At 35.4% G+C, this 24099-nt stretch overlaps 1 protein-coding gene across 1 annotated transcript in view; it reads right to left on the bottom strand.

Moving 5' to 3' along the window:
- LOC132700021 (voltage-dependent T-type calcium channel subunit alpha-1H-like) overlaps positions 1-17577 on the bottom strand; it is a 31677-nt gene extending 14100 nt beyond the window's left edge. Inside the window, exon 1 of the mRNA XM_060667073.1 lies at positions 17405-17577. The gene's annotated coding sequence lies outside the window, so the exon portion shown is untranslated. The remainder of the gene's footprint in view (positions 1-17404) is intronic.
- Positions 17578-24099: the final 6522 nt, after the last annotated feature.

The following is a 24099-nucleotide window of genomic DNA, read 5'->3' as shown; positions in this document are numbered from 1 at the left end:
AGATGCCAAGTGAGATTTTGGCGAAACGTCTGCAGGATTCCAGTCGGATGCAGGATTTGCAGGATTACAGTCGGATGCAGGATTCCAGTCGGAGTTCAACGAGCGAACGGATGATATCCCGGAATATAGTGTCATCATATATATATATATATATATATATATATATATATATATATATATATATATATATATATATATATATATATATATATATATATATATATATATATATATATATATATATATATATATATATATATATATCGATAATGCAGGAACTTATAATTAAAATATTTTTGAGACGTTGCATTCAACATGCGCATGCTCGAGATTTAAAATCTAGTTTTTAATCACCATTAACTTAGTCACTTACACAATTCTGCAATAAGTTTAGATGCGGCATTTTTACGGCAGTATTTTCGTAAAATATGCCTAGATCTCGTTAATTCTTCTGAGAAAACGAATTAAGTATGTCTAAATTAGAAAATAAATGGCGCAATATGCAATTTAGTCCACTAAAAGAGAAAGTGAGTTTTTGAGATTTTAGTTCGTTAAGTAATAAATTATTTGCAGAAAACCATTGTTGTAGAACCACGTCGACTTTTTCATTGAACATTGAGCTTAGCAATTGACAGAACGGCAGTTTCTTTCGCACTAGGGACAGACAGATGCATTTCTAATGAATAGCAACGGTCCACGAACTGAACCCTGTGGAACGCTGCAGTTGACAGGTAGATTGGTGGTGGATAGGTGATTACATTCCTTTAATTCCAGAAAATTTTAAAGTGGCGGAGGTTTTGGAGGTAGAGATTTAAGAGGGGTTCCAGAGGTACCGCGTTTAGAGCTTTTAAAGTTTTTAAATGGGCATTTAGAGGGAGAGGTTTAGAGGAACAGTTGGAAGTAAAGCTTTTAGAAGAGCTTAAAATTAGTCAATTATGGTTTTGTTTTTATCTGGAAATAAGCGCGGAAATTGAATAATCCTGACGGAGATAACGTTTGCGTGACTTTCGGCCTTGCAATGCGGCGTTGCCAAACCCTTTACTTATTTTATGAAAACGGTACTCCATAATTTGTTACATAAAATTTCGCTGGTACGCGAACATTTGACAAAAATTAATGCTCGTTTTCCGGTATCGGACAACGTCAACGCCCAGAGAAATCGATTGGTATCGGAGCAACCGAACCTGATTTCCGGTTTCCTCCCCCAACAGTTCCCATTTTAAAATTATACGGCACCGGAAAAAAATACTGGATTATTCATAAATGTTTACGGTCGGCTTAAACGGCAAATAAAAACTTTATTGGGCAAACATTATGCGAGCGTATTAGTTCATTAATCATTGGCGAGAGACATATCCCGTCTCGTCCTGACGGGGACTTTGATAAATCGGGAATCTCTGGACTTCACTAGGAATATCGACTGTGGAGCGGCCGCGTGTCACATGGAATTCGACAGGTTAGGTTTCCACTGTCGATAACTATTTGACGCCTGTCAAAATCCACAGTCGGCAATGGTGGATACTGCGTTTCCCTTTTTCTGTACAATTGTTGGTTTTTATGCAAAACAGCCTTGGGAATTTAAAAAGCCTAGAAGAGAATTTGTGATAACCCACGTATCAAGCACTCAGTTTTCCTTTTCTTGATCTAATTTAGAAGAGTACTAGTGAAATTTTTATCTTCTCACATTTTTGAAACTACATCATGATATTTTTCCCCTTCTGCTTGGGAATTTTCTTGTTAGGTATTTTCTTCGCCAACAAACAATTGCAATTGCAAGGATCTGGCCATCGAAAGAAGGGATTTATTTTAAATTATACAAGGTAAAAAGAGGTGCTCTATCGCTACAAAATATTTTCATTAAGCAGTGTTACCGCTTCTATATAAACGGGGCAACATCTTGCTTAGTTTAAATGTCATGTATTAATTTAATTTTAAAGACGGTTCCTGGAAGGGCTCAGGCATATCATTTTGTATATACAAGGTGTTTTAAAAATACGATTTTTTTCTGGAGTTCTAGAAACACAGTTTCTTGATTTTTTAAATAGCACACCCTGAATATTATTTTATTTTTGAATTCTAAGAAAGAACCTAACCCAATTATTTTCAAGGGTCTCTATACCGATCTCTTACCATCTTACCAGATTTTGTACGCGCACACACCTATATCCGATGAATTTAGATCATGTGAGGAAATAAAAAATAGGCTTTCTGGAAAAACTCTGCCTGAAAATTTTTTACGTTGTTTGAGGACGAAGTTATTGATTTGATTTTAAATCTTACATTGTTTTGCGACTTTTAAAAACCAATAAAACAATTACTCAAAGAACTCTTGCACCTGCCATAGATGAAGTGCGTTATGATAATCAAGGTCACCTTACGATTGTTCATGGTAATAAAGCGCCCGAATGAGATGTAGAATCTGCCACAGCCACACAATTTACGTTTGTAATAAGTGTAATGTGCATTTACATACTTCATGCTTTGTAAAATATCACCAAAAATGAAACCGGGTATGGTACGCTCACGCACCATAAAATATTAAGCGTTTTTTTGTATCAAATCAGGTTCTATTTGGAAAACAATCTAATTTTAGTTGTTTTCTGTCGAATTTGAACTTTCTTTTGTATATTTATGTATAAATTATATGTTAAATTACTTATGTGCCCCAAAACATCATTTAATGTTTTTCCCAGTGTATCAAGTGTATCAAGTAGTATCAAGTATCATGTATCAAAAATTGGTTAAGGCTTTCGCGGCCCGTTGATAAGCTATTATCTTGGTTCGGGTTTAAAGGCCGTCGTCGATTGGAATTACTTCCTAACGTTTCGCTAGCACGAGTGGCGAGCTTCTTCAGAGGTCATTCCATCTCCGATGTTGGACGTAGACTGACGATTTCTCCTGCGCAGGTTGTATTTATGCCGATTGGTGGTGGGCGGGACTTGTTCCGCTTCGGTTGGTCTCGGGATATCGATCGTTACTGCTCCGGCGTTCCTAAGGATCGGGTTCCAGATTTGGTTGAGTCTAAGAGTCTCCTCCTTTCGGTTGAAATTGTGTGGGTGTTTTTGTATCTCAATGGCTTCCCTGACTAGTCTGTTGTGATAGCCGTTGACCGATGCTAGTAACTTACAGCTCTCAAAGTGTATCCTGTGTTCCCCGCTGCCCAGTGCGTGTTCAGCTACTGCAGACTTCTCTGTATGTCCTAGCCTGCAGCTTGCTTTATGCTCCTTAAGTCTCGTTCCCATTGATCTCTTGGTAGTCCCGATGTAGACCTTTCCGCATGAACACGGAATGCGGTAGACTCCTGCAGCTGAAAGTGAGCCCCTCTTGTCCTTCGCTGACCTGATGGTCTGCTGGATCTTCTTTGTAGGCTTAAAGATTGTTTTGATGTCGTGTCTTTTCAATACTCTGCCAATCCTGTCGGTGACACTCGGAATATACGGCAGATATGCGTGGGAGGTGGAGGGTCGTTGTTCGGTATCCCGTGATCTTGATGATCTTGAGTTCATTGATCTCTCGATCTCCCTCTTGCTGTAGCCATTTGCCTCGAACGCAGTTTTTAGGTGTTCAAGTTCCATCTGGAGGCTCTCCGGTTCGCAAATCCTTCGGGCTCGTTCTGTCAGGGTTCTGATAACCCCATACTTTTGACTTGGGTGATGGTTGGATAGAGCATGCAGGTATCTGTCCGTATGGGTCGATTTTCTGTAAACTGTGTGGCCCAGCTTCTTACCTTGCTTCCTCACTAGTACGTCCAAGAATGCAAGTTGTTGGTCATTTTCAGTCTCCATAGTAAACTGGATGCTGGGATGCTGACTGTTGAGATGCTGCAGAAAGTTGTTGAGCTTGTCCATACCATGTTTCCAAATCACGAAGGTGTCATCCACGTACCGGAACCACGTTGCTGGCTTGTACTCTGAGGTCTCGATCGCTTTTTCCTCAAAGTGTTCCATAAATAAGTTGGCTATAACCGGGCTTAGTGGGCTTCCCATTGCCACTCCGTCCACCTGTTCGTAGAAGTTTCCCTTCCACACGAAACAGCTACCGGTCAGACAGACTTCAAAAAGTTTGCAAATATCGACAGGAAATATCCTGTTCACCAGGTCCAAGCAACTCTTCAGAGGTACTTTGGTAAACAGGACTGAGAAAGCTTTTCTCCGGGAAAGAATTCACCACACTCGTCATAGCCTTGCGTATCAATTTTTTTTTTATATATGTAACGTATTTTTAAGTGCAACAAAATAAATAATTTCAGAGCAAAAAAGTATTTTTTTATTATTTTTTTTTGCTTGGGATAATATGGGTTAAGGCGGGTACCGAAAAAGTGAGAAATAGTCGGAAAGAAAGTAAAATTAAATAAAAATGAGATTTTACGAAGTTCTAATCAAAACTGAATAAACCGTGTTTCTAGAACTAGCGTACAAAATCTTATTTTTAAAATGCCCTGTAGGTTCCATCTAAAACAGTATCCCAGGAAAGAATGCTTCAATCCTTCCAGGAACTGTCTGCGAAAGTTCAACTTTTTGTTTGATTAAAACAAGATACTTCTACTATTCTCCAAGCGTTGTTATTAATGTATAGCAATGGTAGTAACAGAAAGCGTATTAAAGGAAGATTTTTGATGAAAATATTAATTTTTCTAGTACATCAAAATACTGATTTCTCCCTAATTTCGCGTGAAAAAAACCAGGAATCCGAAACAAAGCTCTATCGAACCTCGCTGGAGGCGCACCGAAAATTTTATCACCATATGCCCGGCGAATTAAAAGCTCTGTTATTGATTTAGTAATTAAAAGTACTCCCGAAACGGGTAAACACACAACGAACGCAACCCACGATGCGTGCAACACACACTGATTTTTGCTTACATTTACCGGATGTGTTTATTTCTTCATACCTCGCGTTTATATTGGGAACGGGAGCCTATCTCTACTAAACATATGATCGTCATAAATGTGTTAGGCGTATGTATTTTATTTTTCAACGCGGTCTCTAATCGAACTAAGTTTAGCGGAATATGGCAAGGGCGACAAAGCAAAACAAGAGCCAATGTCACGGTTTCGGAGAAAAAATCTACTCCATTAGCGCTCCATTAGCGCTTTAATCACGGGTTTCTTTAGACTTTAGCCACCGATGATAATGAGAATTGACGTGACAGTCAGTGAATGTATTACAAAAATGTACCCCAAAAACTAATGGTCGTAGAAGAAGTACCGTATGCAACAACTGCTCTCCGCTGTTGCCGAATCAAATATGTAATGGGTAGCATTAAAAAAGAAAATTTAATTTAGAATAAAACATGTCTACAACCTTTAACTTTTCGGGGATAGTGCGCAATCGCACTCATCCATTTAAAACAACGCTTGGACTTGGAACGAGAAATACTCTTTTTAGTATTCAGGTTTTCACTCAGAGATGCCTTGATATGAATAATCCGCTAGACGAAGGTCGCTTAAAAAGTTTCCGACCTAACAATAATACCAGACATTTTTTCTCAAAATGTTTTCTTATTTTACTACATAGTCTCCGTGCAACTTTATACACTTCTGCCAGAGATGCCCTCATCTCTCTAACCCATCCACATAGTAACAAGCGTTTTTCTCCTTAAAATCATTTTTCACGAAATTGATTGCCTCATCCTTTGACGAAAATCATTGTCCACCGCTTTGTAATAGAAATATGGAACAATAGAAAGTTATTAAAAGTAAAAATAAAAAGAATAACATTGAAAGTAAAATTATATGAGCAGTTAGCAGTTTCAACCTGAAATATTTTTTAAAGAATTTAATTGAATGTAATTTTACTGAATCGGGTATACTATTAAAAATTACCACAGCGTTATGTTGTTTAAATTAGAAATGGAACCTCGAGCAACAAATAATAATTCGCATTCTAAAAGCATGGAATGCATTTATTAGAATGAGACAACTACTGATATGTCGACAACTACAATTGGACCTGAGGCATCTCCTGGTTACATCTTTACCATTCTGTTCTGCAGGTTGCAGCGAGTGACCTTTTTATATCGACGCTGTAAGAGGACCGAGGCATTTGCATATGCATCAATTCAACTACTATTATACAGGCAAAAATAGAAGGACCCAGAGTTCTTGGTCGTCGTAGAACACAATGGCTGAAAAACCAAAGCGGGTGATAAGGTAAAAGTCTCCAAAATGCAGATGGCCAAAAGATAGCTAATCCTCAGTAGAAGACGGGGCCTCAAGAAGAAGGAAACAATGTATTTAACTATAGATTTTCTCAAACTCTTGACTGGAACCTTCGGCACTGCACTAACACACAATAACGCGTTTTACCACAAACCGAAACTCAATTTTACGTATATATATATATATATATATATATATATATATATATATATATATATATATATATATATATATATATATATATATATATATATATATATATATATATATATATATATATATATATATATATATTTATATACATCGGGAAGTGGGAGAGGGAATTACGCACTGTTCATGCAACCAATCTGGGCGTATAATGGGCTAAATGGGATTGGACAGAGGTCCTTGTTCAGTGGCTTATTCCCTCACTTAACAATTTCTAAGCTTTCGTAGGCATCTAATTTTCTACTATTATTTACATGTTTAACTAATTTTAAATTACTTATATCTACATTATGATTATTGTTGAACATATGTTCGGCTACACTTGATTTTTCTAATCTACCAAATTTTAAATAAGCTAAATGTTCCTTAAATCTAACATTAATTGATCTTTGACAATCGTTTGACAATATTTCATAAATTCCAGACTTTTCAAGAGTATCTAGTTTATCCTTGGGATTACGTAAGAGATTTTTAAATTTTGATCCGGACTGATAGACACTTCGAAGACCTGCGGCCCTGAAGAGTCTATCAAGTCCACTTGTATATTGGGGAGAGGAAGGAATTGAGACTACTTTTAAACTTTCCTTATCAGCTTCAAAAGTCGTTGATTTTTGAAGTTTGTTTTTAAATCTAAATTTCTAACTTATCGATAAAACTATCTTCATAGCCATTGATTCTAGTCACCTGTTTTATAACGCTTCTTTCCACCTCAAACCTTTCTTGATTTAAAGGAAATGTGACAAGTCTATGGACTAGAAAATTAAAACTTGAAAAGCATGGTTAGAATCATTGGTTATGTATCTTAAAGTACTAGTGTCTTTCCTATAAATGTCAAAAACTATATGATTTTCACTGTTTTTGATAACGAGAACGTCCAAAAAAGGCAACTGCATGAAATAGAAAGTAACACGTTAAACGCGTTATTGTGTGATAGATTTTCTGCCGATGAAAATAATTTTCACCATTATTCCTTAACAAGAAGAAACAGATTATCCTTATATATATCAATTTTGCATTTTGACATAAACACCAGGAGGTCAAAGCAAGCAATGAAAGAGTGGCATGTAAACTGACTTGGACTAAACTTGAAGTATTAAATGTTTGGAGGGGATTTAAGTTTTTTTTGGTTTAAATTACATTATGTTAGAGTTATTTGAGTTATTTTTCGATGGCTGAAAATAATAATTAGGGAACTAGAGTGGGCGAGGTAACAGAACAAAAGAACGACTTGAAGCAGCTTGGTGGGAACATAAAATCCATTTCAATTAAATATCCCTATCCCAGAAGTTGAACGTGAGAAAAAATTATTACTTTTGGAATAATGTTAGGAGCCATTAATCTAATAATTTAATGATTCCTAATCCACCGATTACAAGAATTCCTTTTTCCAGCTAGCTGTGTAATAACGAACTTAATTCTTCAAATGAAAGAATGAATTGATAAATTGTCCAAGTTATGTAACTCACCAAAAAGCTGTGGTACATTAATTACACCTACACGCGGGCATCATGTATAAGTAAAAACGAACAAAATTTTAACTTTGGATATTTTTTCGAATACGTTTCATTTTTTACCTAATCTATCTTTATGTCTCATTCATTGAGTATTAAAACTTCAATAATATTTGTGGATAACTCAAACCAGTTAGGGGCCATGATTTTGGTATCTGAATTTATAGATAAGAGGAGTCCGAGCTTATAAAGTGGGCTACTTAAAAAAAAATAGAGACCATAAAAATAATCATCACGCAATGAAGAAGAATGAACAATGCATAATAAATACATTTTGATAATATCAATGAACCAAGTTCACCAGGCCTCAGCAATGGTTAATTGACAGTTAAAATAATTATTGAGTTATTTTTGTTTTGGTTTGATATAATTTCTGAAATAGTGGTAGTTTATTTTAAATCATGAAGAATATTAATCAGTATTTGGCGCTAGTTTAACGTAGGTTTGTCTGTTGCGGCATTCTTTAATTGTACATTAAAAAGGAGATGCTCAATAAGAGGAAACTGCCTAAAACAAACTGAGAATCTCCAATATGAATTTATTTTTGAGCCTTTCAGCGGCGTCGCAGAAACCGACGCGTCCGGTATACATCTATTTTTACGTCTTGAATCTGTTGGAAAAAATGCGTCGGTCCCGTCAAAAACTATATAAACAAATTCGGCGTATAAAAACACATTTTTTTATACCATAAACAAATACTGGATAAAAAATTATCGTTAATTTTCAGGTTAGCGCGATTCCCGGGATCGTCGGGCGATCTATTAGGCGTATTTTTGCAGAATGATTGAAGTGGTCTACGGGGTGTTTCTTCAGTACGTGACCAAATTTTAGGGAGAGATTGTATACAAGGTGTCCCAAAAAATGTTGGAAATTGTTATTTTGTTATTAAATTTGGGTAAATTTAGTTAAAGTTGATGGTCAAAAGCCACAAAAAATAATAAAAAGCACAAGTGGGCAGCCTTGCTCCGCCCTCCCTTATGGTAAAGATCTAAAGAAAAGATGTTTAGGAAATCAAGTATTTTTGAGAAAAAAAAATCAAACTAATGATTTATTTATTTATAATAAATTATTGAAGAAAACATTGGCATTCTTTTTCAAATTTGTACAATTTTCTACTGTCTGAATTATAAATTAATAAAAAAATAATAGTTCCCAGCGGCCTTCTTTCGGGAATCATTTCTCCGTGCGGAGGACGCATAGGAATGAAAATTATAGGAACTACACATGTTCTAGATCTAGATCCCATTTTTAGGGACAACCGGTATAAAGGTGGGTCCGGAAATGCTTTTTTTTCCAAGAATATGATAAATTTTCACTACGGCATCGACCCTTTTCTTCAGAAAGGTTCATTTAAATTAATTTAAAAATAATTTCATTTATTTGGAAAGAATACTTTGTCACTTCAATGCCTACAAGTTTGATCTAAATAGCATGTTTTATTGGATTTGATATTAAAAAAGAATATTTTTTATTTTTAGCCACTAGGCATACTAAAATGCACTAAATAAAGTCGTTTTATGCTCTATTTGATTGTTTTTTTTTTAATTTTAAGAGACTGGTTTTTGAAATGTTTTGTTATTAATATGATGAGATGTTGTAATCTGCCGAAAAAATTATAGATTATTGACAATTATGAGGTGCTCCTTGACCAACCTAACTTTTAAAGAAAGAAAAGCACTAGAAAATGTCTGTAGTGATTAAAAGTTGAGAATTTGTTAAAGTTGAGTTGAGTTGAAAATCGCCGTATAATAACTTTAAATGTCATCATTTATTGTACATCTGTTGCACATTTCCCACCAGGTACGCGATAACTGTTTTTACAGCTCGGCGGATAAGCGACTAACCAAAACCGCAACGAAAAACCACCCCCGCGCACTTAGGAATAGGTTTCGGGGCCACCGGATTCGCCATTACGCCCCTCGTTACCCCCGATATTAATTAACCGTTCCCCCCTTACGATATCAATATTCCGCGATCCCGCACGATGATTCCCTTCTCGATTTTCCACCGAAAATATCAACCCCGTTCCCGTCGGCGTTTCAAAAACACATCATCGCCGATAATCGGCAACCGTGTACGAGCAATTTATTCCGTAATTACTTCCCGGTTAGCCAGTTTTCAAAATGTCCGCCCCGAAAATACGGCGGCGGCCCTGGGGCGGCGGGGGGTTGATTGGCGTAGCGCTCTAGTTTCCGCCGGAGTTATTTCTTTCCGGTTGGTCGCTTGTGACAGCAGACGTGCACGAGTCCCTTGTTTTTTTTTTCGTCTAGGAATCCGGGAATTGTTAAGCGTTATGGTTTTCCTTGATCAAAGGACCGACGCTCCCGTATGATAAGATATATAAGACCCATATCAATAGTTCCCGAGATACTTTTAAAGAATCAATTATCACGATTTTTTCAAAAAACAAAATGTATTTGTGATTCCCAATTTGGTTTGAAGACCGGCTGCTCCACTGTGCAGGCGGTTCGCAGGGTTGTGGGAGACGTGGTGGAGGGGCTGGAAAAGGGGGAGCAAGCTGGGGGAGCACGTTATGTAACCTCACTAAGGCTTTGACTGCATCTCCCATGACCTGCTTCTGGAGAAGCTTGGCAGATATGGTGTCCGTGGTCACCCTCAGGATCTTATCCTGTCATACTTAACTGACAGAAGACAGTTCACCATTTGCATCAAACAGTTGTTCCACAATAAATGTACACTTTATGAGGACGATACATCGTTTGTGACTTATGGCAAAGACTCCAATGAACTTATGCACAATGTTGATAATGTTGAGCCGATGGCGTAACTTTAGTTCACGAACAATAACCTTAAACTAAAGACAGATAAGACACAACGCCTTGTATTCTCAACTAAAAATAATCGACTGAAGGGCAAGAATGTAAGACTCTTGGGAGTACCGCTTAACGATTATTTAAATTGGGGCCCCTCATATTAACATCTTGTGTAAAAAACCGTGGGCACATTGCGAGTTACCTATTTTTCTTTTTTTCACTCTCATCTAACTTACGGCATAGTTCTCTGGGGTAATTTTGCCACAGCAGACCAGGCATTTAAACTCCAAAAGAAAGTTGTTCGTTTAATTGCCGGTGCAGGTTATCCAGAGCACTGTCGACCAATTTTTAAAAAGTTGGAAGTTATGCCATTTCGTTGTCTGTATATTTATTATCAATTATTAGAAATACACAAAACATAGACAGCTCCTATTACCATGACTATTTAACTAGAAATAACAAGCTACTTCGTTATTCAAGATTCAAATATATCAAAAGTCAAAAAAAATCACTAAACTTAGACTTGTACAATAAACTACCCGCTAACGTGAAAGTAATAAGTAATATAAAATTTAAAAAAAAAACATCTTAACCTTTCTTTCGGGGAGTACATGGGTACGGTTGTTGATGTTGTTTCTTTTTATTTGTTTATATTGTTCTTTGTTATATACACTGTCATGTTCTTATGTATTATACACTGTTTTTTATAATTTATACACTCATTATATAATTTATGCATTGTCTTGTTTTTTATATACATAATTTTTGGACATATTATATTTATGACCTGCCACAATTGTATGAACAAAACGTGATCAATAAATTCTATTCTCTTCTATTCTATTCTATTCTATTCTATACGAGTTCGAAAATTGAGTTCGGAAACTTGGAGGAAAGATTCAACGTGGTAAAATAATAAATAAATCGTAATATTTTCCGAGTTATAGTTTGTCAAAATTCATTTTTTTTAATTTTATTTTTGACCAACGGAATAAGCTGATATTTTACACACGGCCCAGATTTAGTAAAAGTCATCGTTACAAAATAAAAGTGTTTCAGAAATCTGTCACTAGAGGGCACTTTACTTAAAACATTTTTTTTATTCTCCCTGTATTCTATTTATTTAGACTAATATTGCAAAAGAGAACAGATTACCTTAAGAAGAATCACAAATCCTCAATTGAAAAAATCATTGTCACAGTCCGTTAAAAATTAGTTTATAATAAAAGAGCCTATTATCCAACTACTACTGTGATTATTCAAATACTAAATATCGCAAGAAGAGCAAAAGGAAATGCAGATTAAGCACAACGGCTTTATATCGAGGCTTAGCGCGTCTGCTAAGACATTCATCAACAAACACAAAAGACTTCGTGAAAGAGAATAATTCAAACCTGATAATATGAATAAAGGGAGATCCAAGGTAAGAAGGAACCGCTGCAAGAGAAGAAAGAATACTTCAAGTCTGGAGGCTGACCCGTCAACGAATACGAGAAAACTTGGTTCTTAGGAAATAATTGCTTGTGCTACAGTTTTGGAAGTTTTGCATGAAAATGATCTTCGGTCCTTTCATGTTCAGAGGGTTCAAGCACTGTATGAGGGTGATGAGCAATTGAGAGTAATTTTATGCAATCAAAGTTTAGGGCTGCATTCACTCGTGATGGCACTTGCGAAAAATTGAAGGAAAATATCAGCCCCGGTTTTCTTTAAATATATAGGAAGAGATTATGGGAGATAATCTTATAGCGCCTCATTTCTTTAAGGGATAGCTTAATAGGGAAATGTATTTGCTTGGCTGGATGAGGTACCCTTGCAGTGGCGACAAAGCATGTGGTTAATGCAATATGGTGCTCCGCCCCATTTTACATTGGCTGTACGAAGGTATTTAAATCAGGCATTTGAACATCGATCGAGTTCGGAAATGTGTACGTGTTTTTGGCAAATAACACAAATTTAAACGACCTTCAGACCACTGGCGTTAAAATAGTTCGGTAAGACAACAACGATAAGAAGCCAAATAAGAACGTTCGAATTAAACTTTAAGAGAAGATGTCCACAAGCCACAAGAGCTGACAAAATAAGAACTGCAGAAATTTGGCAATTGGAATAGAATGCTCGATAACAAGGAAATTAGAAAACAGAGCATTACAATGGTATGGTCACGTACAAAGAATGTCAGAACACAGGTAGCCAAAACGAGTACTGGAATGGGAACCTCCAGGGAGAAGATGAAGAGGACGGCCGGCACTAAGATGGGAGACATACATTGGACATGCGATGATTTATGGAGATCTGAGAGTAGGGGACTGGAATATAGGAGAACTGTGAAGGATAAAAACTGGGAACTCGTAAAGGAAAATGCCGAAAAAGAACAACAAGAAGGTAAATAGATAATAAATACATATCAATCATATATCATATCGAATTCTTTTTTTTTTGTTTAGCACTAATGGGTAAAATTTTATTCTGCTTTATTTTAGTTCATAAGAAGTTTACGATAATAAAACATGCCGGGTCGTGACAATCATGAAAGCTGTTATCTTGATTGGCTTGATTCGTGATGGGAACTATATGATGTTTTCAATGAGATAAGTTCTAGGAGAACAACGTAGATATATTCTCCAAAGGTTTCGTTTTCTAACATCGCGCCGATATTTGATTTTTAAATGTTTACAGCGGACGTAAATATGAATATTTTCCGCTCAATTCTTGTTTATTGTCTTTTAAGAACAAAACCTATCGCTTTCAATTAAAACAAAATATCAAACATACCTATTGAAAAATCTTTAGTTTGAGAATATTGTAATCTGAATTTGACGTTCTACCCCATCCCAAAACTCCGCAATGGTATTAAGGTTCGACGGCCATTAAAGGACCTATGCAACCCAAACATACCTATTGAAAAATCTTTAGTTTGAGAATATTGTAATCTGAATTTGACGTTCTACCCCATCCCAAAATTTCGCAATGGTATTAAGGTTCGGTGGCCATTGAAGAACCTGTGCAACCCAAACAAGACGATATGAATGTTTCGGATCATTGTCCTGCTGAAGCACAAAAATCGTAGTGGCATCTCCCGCTCAGCATATGGCAACATAACATTTTAGAATACATGTATATCAGTCTATCCATAGTCATAAAGTATAATGCATCCAGTCTACTTTACTCTTCCTTGCTTTGGCTTTATTGGGACGTCCTACGCGCCTCATTTTCGTCTCAACAACAATCGTCGTCCTAACTTGCAATTCAGGAATATGAAAATTTGAGCAGATATCCTTGGTCCTGACAACCACGGATCTATTTGAGAAATTCTTTTGATCCTTCTATCAACCCAAATTGTTACTTTGCCGACATTACTGATTGTGGTATTTTTTTCTACAAGTCCTGATTAATTATAACTTGAGTGAAACTGTTTGTTGTTAAAAAATTTTAGACTTTAATTCTAAAAAGATGTTTACTACCATTTACTGCATTCCCGTGGAGATAGCATTTCGCTAGATCCTCAATTTTGATCGCAAAAATCTTATCAAATGTAGAGCGCTCTTTGACTCCAATAATCGTGACACAGTTACACCTAACTAATAATAATAACAATTGCAAAAAAAAAATGTTTTCATTATTTACGGAACTAGTGTGGTTTACCAATATGTACTTAAATTTTAAAACTGCCACGGTTACATTTTTATTTTTCTGATATCTAACAACAAAAATGTCTTCTTTGTACTTCATATACGATTGCATTTTCTGAATGGTGAGTGCTTATTTTTTTGAATTATATTATCCCTCATACGATGTGACTCTCGAAAACGGTAGATGTAAAATTGTTCCCACCTCATTAAAAATAAATAAAGCACATTTCGCTAAAAATACCGAGGAATTCGAAAAATTTATATTCCCAAATTTAAATCATCCATCCGGGACGTGATGAAAACGCAAATTCCGGAGAAAGTATTTCATCTCTATAAAACTTACAGGGGTGTATTATATAACATAAAATCGGAAACTCAATAAAAATTTTCAAAAATTGGAGTTCCATTTTGGTGTTTTTATACATTGGCGTTGATTTCCAATTATTTACAATAAGAGATTCTAATGACCGTAATTTTATTTGATTATTTTCTCTTGACTAATTACTAATTTATTTTGCAAATTAAATCCAAATACAGAGTGTTTTAAAGAACGCGGCGCTATTTTCTAGAGTAAAAAGAATATTGAAAATATATGGAAAAAATTTCATTACATGTACTCCAAAACGCCCGCTTGCGAAATGGTCTTCCAGAATGTATCCTTTTTGATTTAAAGGTTCCATTATCACGGTATCGCCTCTAAATTCAAAAATGTTGTTTCATTCGAAACACTTGTATTGGAAATTATTCCGCATATTTTTGTTGGCTATTATAACATATCCATCACATTCCGCTAACTCTAACAATATATCGCTTTGGTCGCTAGTAGTGTACATATTAATTTTCAACGTCGAAAACGGGTTATTTACGTGTTAAAGAAACCAAAACAATGTATCTAACGAATCAGTCAAACAAAATAGCCAGTCTGCACTATAAGCCACACTTAATTTGAATAAATAAATTGAAGTAATTATTTTATTATTTCAGGTAAAACATGTTGAATCTTTAAATACATTACCAGCTCTATAGAGAGATAAAGGCAGGCGAATAATGGACGGGACAGGACAGGACTAAGTACTGCTTTGCTAAATATTGCAGGAAGACTGAAAATACCCACCATTAAGGCCAGAAATTGTCTGGCATATCCACGGCTCAAACACAAAAAACGAATAGAAGCATGAACCCAGAGCGAATATAAAAATTTCTATTCCAAATGCCCAGTTTTTCCATAAACTTCCAATACTCTTGAGTATGTATAGATGAAATGGCAGTTCCAAATGTATTTTTAAATTCCTAGAAAATCCCCAAAATATCACTGCATTCCTTAGTAGTGAGTTGAAGATTGCATAGTCAACGGAAAGCAGACCAGGGAGCATTCAAAATCCTGCTGCAGACGAAACATATTAAATTTTGTAGAGTTTTTAAATTTGAGACGGTCGCCTCTACGCTGCCCCGCTACATGTGAGCGCGAATATTTTTTTTACTTTAAACTAAAATGCCTTTTTTGGAAAACTGATTAAAAAATATTATTTTGATCAAAAAATAAAACATATCTCCGTAAAAAAGTCGTGGGGTAAAATAAGTCGCATCTCCCCTTTAGCGACGGTCCTGAAGGCAGAGATCAGTAATTCTTATGGCCTAAAGGTATAAAACAAAACCGATATTTTGGGGTCCCTTTTACAGGGCCGAATGAACACACCTGTTTCCCAGGAACATACGCCACTGAACTCCAAGCCCTATCTCACAAATAAAATGAACTGCGGAAATTTTATTTGCACACCTCTACCACTAGAAGAGACGAAAAAAGGTGTGTTTATTTTTATTTGAATATGAAAAGCATACAGAAACTTTAAAATGAAGTTCGTCAAGTAAATCGAATTAAGTCATTATTTTATCATGAAAATAAAGGCGGGCGAAGTATTTGGCTAGTTATGAATAGCACTGTTGAAAGTATAATTTTGTATTTTGAAGTGGCTTGTTTTTGAAGGTTAAAAATTTGGTGAACGTTCTTGCTTTCGTATATAAAAGTGAGAAGTGAATCTGTAACAGGCTTGTTAATTTAAGTGAAATGTAATTTAGTAGATATAAAGTAATTTACCAAAAAACATAAAATAAGGGATGTGATTTAATGAAGCTGGTTTATCTTTTTCAACAAACACAACAACTAAGTGCTGCTCTGCTAACCATTGCAGGGCTCAAATGCTAAACAGAAAGACTAGAAAAATGACCAATAATACCAGAAATAATCTGGTACACCCACGACTCAAACACTCAAAAAAGAGTAGGAGCTGGAAAATACGAATTCAGAACGAAAATAAAAATTTCTATTCCAAGTGCCTAGTTTTTCCATAAACTTCCAATACTTAGGAGTATGTATAAATGAAATTGCAGTTTCAAATGTATTTCCAAGTTCCTAGAAAAATCAGATGGTCTGGCGCTCCTGCCCCAAAATACCACTCCATTCCTTAGCAGTAAGTTGAAAAGATCGCATAGTAAACGGAAAGTAGTTCAGGAAGCGTTCAAATTGTTTAAAAAATATTATTTTAATATCTCCGGAAAAAAGTTAGGGGGATAAAAAAATCGCACCCCTCCTTTAGCGGCGGTACCGTGGGAAATATAAAAATGTTGTGAGCAGCAACTTTTATGGCCCGGTCTAAAGTTCATTTAAGGAATAAAAAAGATATTTTGGGGTCCCTTTTACAGGCCCGGATGAATGTACCGTTCCTCTAGATTCTAGATCTACAGCCTCGTATCGAATTTTGTTTATCCTATTTCACAAGAGGTATTTTCGGACCCATGTTTATTATGCATTGATTTATTAACCTTCATAATTCAGGCAATTCCTCTGGAAAAAAATTAAATATACGCCACTGAACTGCGAGTCCTATTTCACAAGCAAAATAAACTGCGGAAATTTCCTTCTACCTCTCTAACGACGATCGCATAAAATCGCAAAAATAAAAAAGTAATAGAGAAGCCGCAAAAAGTTGCGTATTTTTATTTGAGTACAAAAAGCAACCAGAAACTTTCAAATTTCGGTCGTCGCCGCGACGTTATGTGTAAATAAAACGTAAAATATCGGCGGGGCAGGGGGGGGGGGGGTAGCATACCTGGGCGGCACTCACCTAAACTTCAAAAAAAAATTCGCCGAAGAGAGTATCCAAAAAAAAACCGCCGCGCGCGCCGAACAGCTAAAATTTTTCTCTTGCGTATTTTTTTGTTTTTTTTTCTGTGCGGTTGCCGACCGTGCGAACGGGGTGAGACGACGTCGCGACGCGCGACTCTGCGGGGTATCGGATCGCACACTCGAACGTCCGGAAGATCACTGAAGATGCAACAGCGTCCAGCGCGCGGCGGGACACTGCGCACGCGCCGACCACCCGCATATCAACCGGAGAATTAAAATCCCGCCGTTTTGTATCATATTTTTCTCTCGGTGCGGCCCCGTGTGTGTGTGTGTGTTTGTGTGTGCGCGCGGAGTACGCGTTCCGGTTTCACCTAGATTGATTTGCCCCCTCGCGAAAACGGCCGGAAACTCTTTTTTCGTATATATATAATAGAATAGAATCTCTATCTCGAAAAGTAATTGCCTTAAAGGCTTAGGCTGTAAAAAATTATAACTAAAGCGATCAAGAAAAAATACTGGAAATTGCAAATTCTCTGCAAATTCTTCTAGATTCCTCCTGCGTCGGTTTTTGCTAAGTCGAACTTGCCAATCAACAGGATGATTGGCGAAACGTCAGCAAGTTCGACTCAGCAAAGTTTGCAGAAGTTTTGTCAAAAATACTACAGTAGCCTGTGAAGTTTCTTTGAAAAATTAACTGGAAATTGTTCTAAGTTGCTAGAATGACCGCCAGGGGACGCAAGCGCATTCTTCAATTTTAAATCCCGTGTTTTGGGAAATAATCTTACATTGAGGGGGGTGGGGGGCCGTCTGAACATTTTCAGAATAGAACCTAAGATTGGCTGAACGCATTGTGTCAAACCTGGAATTGGTGAAAATTGCCCTTATCAACGGTACCACGGTATCACCGCCAGATGGCGCTTGCGACATCACCAAAAATAAAATTAATTTTCCCAAAAAAATAGAACACATCGATATCACTTTTTTTTGTAAGAACATAGCCCAATAATAACAACACTCAACCAACGAAATACGAGGTGTGTTCAAAAAGTAAGGTGACTTTTAAGTTTAATCAAAAAGTATTTATTTATTCATTCAAATTAATGTTGCCAACTTCAAAGTAATCCCCTCTGATAAGCACTTTCTGGTTTAGCTTTGAGTTCTTCCTGCGATTTTTTTGTGTCCCCAATCATGCCATGGGCTTCTTGAGTTTTCAACAGGAAAAAGTCACAGTTTACCGGCGAATATGGTACATGATTGTGGTTTTGTTTTTGGCCAAAAAGTTAGACACAAGTAACAATGAAAGAGCAGGTGCATTATCGTGATCCATGAATTGTTTTCCCACAATTCCGGACATTTTCTTCGTATTGCCTTTCGCAAACAGCGCATAACTTGACCGTACGATCTGGTACTAAGAACGATAATCAAGGAAAACAGTAACCAAAACAAAACCTTGACATTTGATCGAATTTAACGTACTTTTTTCGGGCGATGCTTCCATTGGGACGACTGGGCTTTGGTTTTGACGCCACAACCATATAGCCATGAATCGTCACCAGTTATGACCTTTTCGAGCATATCAGGATCATCATTGACGTCGTTTAACAGCACTTGAAGGAACCAAAATTTCGGGAAAAAAATGCATGACACGGGGCGACAGATATGCGGACATCTTCAGCCAATTCTCTAATGGTAATTTGAAAATTTCTCAACACCATTTGTTTTATTTCTTCAGCGCTTTCATCAGTTATTAACGTGCTGGAGTCATCTTGGAACACCTTGTACCACTTATAACATTTTTTTTGCTCAAAGTAGATTCACCGTATCAACCAGATCAACAAGTCTTTGCAGCACTGTATCCCGTTTCTTACAAAAAATGTTATGTAAATTATTTGTTGCATTTTTTTTTCGTCAGCAGAAAATCATCGAGCACACAAAACACGTCCAATAATTCTGTCTCACAAAAAAAAAGTAAACATGCAAACTGGCTGAAACTATGCACATATGTTAGGGACACGTGCACCCACATATCAAAAAAATATATATAAAAGATGGAACGTGCCGCCCACCCAATTACTAGTCACCGAACCTTTTGAATGCACCTCGTATATATCAATTTACCAACATTATATTTAAAATGTAAATAATAATTAATAGTCATCCAATATAATTGAATGTTGCCCAGCTATTCACACGAAATTCGAAATTTTTGAATACCAAATGTGTAACATTGTAACATTGTAATGGCGATGTAAGATTGTAGCTATTTATATTGTACTTTGGTGGCCTTATTTGTAAAAAAACTGTTCTTGCCACCTGTAAGAGTGTTTGATATGTTTCGCGTTTATTAACCAATTGAAAACTGGAGTGTTTCGGTTAGAATCATATCGGATAATATAGTGATTTCTCCGCTCATGCCTCTACTTTTCACCCACTAATCTGCACTTTGTGCCATTTTCTTTCTGCACTGTGTTTCATTTAACTCGTTTTCCCATAAAATTTAACGAGATCTAAGCATATTTTGAGAAAATACTGCAGTAAAAATTCCGCATTCAAACTTATTGAGCATCTGTCAGCGGCCATCTCCCGTATGATCATATTGAATGGACTTTTTCTAGATTTTTTTTTTATAGTTGCTTCGTAATAGGCAAGGCCTCTATATCCCTAGTATCTATATATGGATATGTGTAATGGAGTATCTCATCTTATTGTTTTATCTGTGTTATTGTTTTTCATTATTGCAACATATTGTATTGTAACATTGTATGTATTGTAACTTGTTGAATAGACCTCTTTTCAGGCTATCAATGATTCCCTGGGTAGATTGCTCTAGATTGCATGTATCGCCACTAGAGGGCGTTTTGCAACATCACCGCAAAAAATATAATTTTTAAAAAAATAATAAGTAAAACGATATCACTTTTATTGTAATAAAAGAGATCCCAATAAAAAAATGAAAACTCAAAATAATACCCCATTCCAATTTTTCGTAGAACACGAACTTCAAAATTTTTAAAAGCCAAATGCGCTTTGGATAACAAAATAACAAAAATTGTAATGGTGTTGTTTAAGTGTCAATCAATTTTTATATTGTATTTTGGTCACCCCATTTGTAAAAAAAATGCCTATTCCACCTGTAAAAGTGTTTGATTTGGTTCGTCTCTGTTTCTAAAGTTTTATCTAGGTTATTGTATTTCATTGTTGTAATGTGTTGTAATATTTCAATCAGATGGGAATGAGTTTTAATTATTATTTACCGATTGTAGATTAGGAAATAGATATCGAAAGGCAGTTTTCACTAGCCTGTTAGGCCTTTATTTCGCTATCTTTTGTTGCAATACAAGTAATATCGTTGCATTTTATTTTTTTAAGAAAATAAATTTTATTTGTAGTGATATCGAAAAACCGGCTCTACCTACGGTACAAGCAATTGAAAAAATCCTTTCCCGGCAGCGTCGGCGGCCTAAGAAGAGCTCTTTTCAACAACCCCCAGACAAAATGCGTACAGCCACTCAAATGTTATTGACATTTATTTCCGAAAATGTTCGCTTACCCCCAAAACTTCCCCTTATGGGATACATCAAAAATCATTTAACGTAAATGTTTTTGATAAAACGGGATTTAAGAATATTCAAGAACGCGGTTACGTGGCAGCCATTGTAGAAATTTAAAAATAATTTCCAGCCTTTTCTCTTGGCTGTTTTAGTCGTAAGTTCTTCACAGAGAGTCCTTCTTAATTGACCACCAAGCAAGTCAAGTCATACAAACACATATACATATACACAGACAATTATAAAAAAATATCAAAATACCAACAATAAGCACAACAAAAAACTAACATAAAATTCGGTTTATTCATTTCTTTTTCTATCTCTCTCTCAAAGTATTCCTATTGCTTAACTGCTTAACTTAAAAAGACTTCAAGTAATATGCAATGGGATAATGATTACGTTCCTAAAATTATAGGAATGATTTTTCCTTCTAAATGGTGTGTACTTTTTAGGATGAATTTCAATTAAGGTAGAGTATACAAAATACACAGCAAAGGGCATAAAAGAGGAGTCTGCAATGAGCACGATAATGCCCTGCGGAACATACATTTACTAAAAAATAAAGTTTTTTTTTTTATTCTGAAGGTGGTCTGGGAACCGCTGGTCTAAACTGAAGCCTTTTGCTGCTGTAAATAATCTTTTCAGTATGTATCCGTTGTGTCCGAAAGCTATTTGTAGCTAGAAATCTTTACTATTTCACACAATATCACTTTGCTGCATTACTCTTTATTAGAATGGCAAGTTAACCTTATTAAATGTCGTCTTGTTACTGCATTAAAGAAAACTTCGTAAAGTGTATTTGCTACAGTTGAATTTTCGATGTAATCTATTATCTACGAAAAATCTAAGAAACTCATAGTTGGCGAAGAATTTTTTGGATTTGTTATGTGGATAGATTTTAATTTTGAAAAACTTTTCATAATACCTTCATATAATATAATAAAATAAAACTACTAACAAAAACTATGTTAGAAATTCGCATTTAAAGCAAGCAGAGCTGAAACACAAATCAACAATTTTAATGCGAATTTAAAAAGAACTGGAGGTTGTATTCATTTTAACGTCATTAGAAGTAGAGCTTCAAACTTTAAAAGGTGAATTATTTAAAAATACCAGCGAGTGAATACACTTATTGATTAATAATCATTCGTTCGTATATATGTCCATTAAAAATATGTAAAGTCAGTTTTTACGGTAACAGGGTGGAATACATGCATACCTGCGTTCCGATGTTCGACGTCAGAGACGAGAAAAATCTCAGTGGAATTCGGAACATGCTACGCGTGAGTCGCACTCGGCACATTTCGATGGTGCCTTTAAAAATGGAATTTTAATAATACTTGCCTCGACGGCGTCGATGTCTGCTCTTGAAATTAAAATTTTCTTGTGACCAGAATTGAAGCAAGCCGCGACAACGATGTATAATTTTTGACACGTGTGCCAACCTGCTTCGAATAATCAAAGCCGACTTTACAGTTTGAAACGTCATTGCACGGAACGTTGATTTAGTTTGTTGCAATAATTTAAGTTTTACAATATTTAACGAGTCCGAAACACATAAATGGTAAAGAGTCGTGTAATTTACTATTTATTAATTATGCTGGATTTGGATTTCTTTTAGTGAGTTAACATATTTTAGAAAGTTTTAAATATTTCTTTAGATCAGAGCTACAGAAAAGGAAAAATTTTACGTCCCCACGGAAATTTTAAAATTGTTGTTTCTCAAAAATTTTTGTGGAAGCCAAAAAAAATCTTGGAATCGGGAAATAGAAATGGAACGTTAGAAAGCATTCTATTATGTGATATAGATAACAGTGATTTTAATAGATTCAAAAGGCTTGTTTCGTTTTAACCTATTTTTTTTATAGATGGAAATGTCATAAAAATACCATGAGTAGCAAAAAAACAAATTTTGCAGGTTATAATCTTGCTTTTTTTTCTCATTTCTATCAATCATTGTTATGATTTCTTCATAGGCAGTAAAAATTTTCCTGCTTTCTTAATAGAAATTTTACAAGAATAATGCAACCTGACATTTTAAGGAAACTCGCCTATTTTTTGCTTTTTGCACACAATATTTGTATTTCTTAAAATTCAAACACAGTGACCCTGTTTAGAAAACTATGCAATGTCAGAAATAAGTATTTTTTTCAAAAAATGTATTTAGGCTCTAAGATTACGACTAAAACAGCTCAATTGGGATTTCGCCGTAAAACTAATTACTACTGATCAGGAAAAATATTAATTTTTCATTAATGGCTTGGAAGACAAAAATGTCGCCGTCAGATGACGAATTGAGCGGACAAAGTTTTTAATGTATGTAACCTTTTTCCAAACATGTCCCTTTCATAACAAATTCTGATATTGTCACTAAATAAAAGAAAAAAAATATTGACAAATTTCACATACAACTAATATATTTTTTGCAACTAGTTTTCGATATGGTATAAAGTTATACAGACGCACTGGACTATGTTTCCTGGTCAAATTGATTAAGAATGAAGCTTGCTCTTACCTGTTCGCCACATTTACTGCAGTTAATTTTCCTTTTACATATACAGGGCGGTCCGAATTATAATAGAGAAAATTTAATGGCGTATTCAGCAGATGATAATAAGTAAAAACGTTCCTATAAAGTTATGTAATAACGTGCTTTATTTCGGAGGTCATCTTTTTCTATTTTTTAAAAATATTTTCTAGATTTCAAACTTTGTAGGTATTATAATAATTATCATTAAATTAATAAAATTACTTATTATTAATTTATTATTATTTCTGGAATTGCTATATAAATAGAAGGAAATGGAAGTAGAGAAAGGATTTTTTTTAAGATTCATTTTAGAGAAAAAACAGCAGACAATTCTTGTTTAGAAATTGATTGGTGTATCAAAATTTATTAACAAAATTTTTATTATTTAAAACAGTATCTCTAACGCTACTGCTTACACAAGTTTATGCTATTTATTTGTTTTGGCAGTAATTCCTACTAATCTTGCAAGCAAGATCTAGACGAATTTTTCTGAAAATAACATTTCTTTTGCAATATTTCACACCCTGGGGTCATTTTTATATGAACTTTGTTCTCTATTTCTCCATTATAATTCGGACCACTCTATGTTGCCATGCAAGACAAATAAAATCCCAG

The sequence above is a fragment of the Cylas formicarius genome, unplaced genomic scaffold, assembly GCF_029955315.1.
Source record: "Cylas formicarius isolate icCylForm1 unplaced genomic scaffold, icCylForm1.1 PGA_scaffold_3__17_contigs__length_32017465, whole genome shotgun sequence".
NCBI lineage: Eukaryota > Metazoa > Arthropoda > Insecta > Coleoptera > Brentidae > Cylas > Cylas formicarius.
This window is presented reverse-complemented; position numbering and strand designations above follow the sequence as displayed.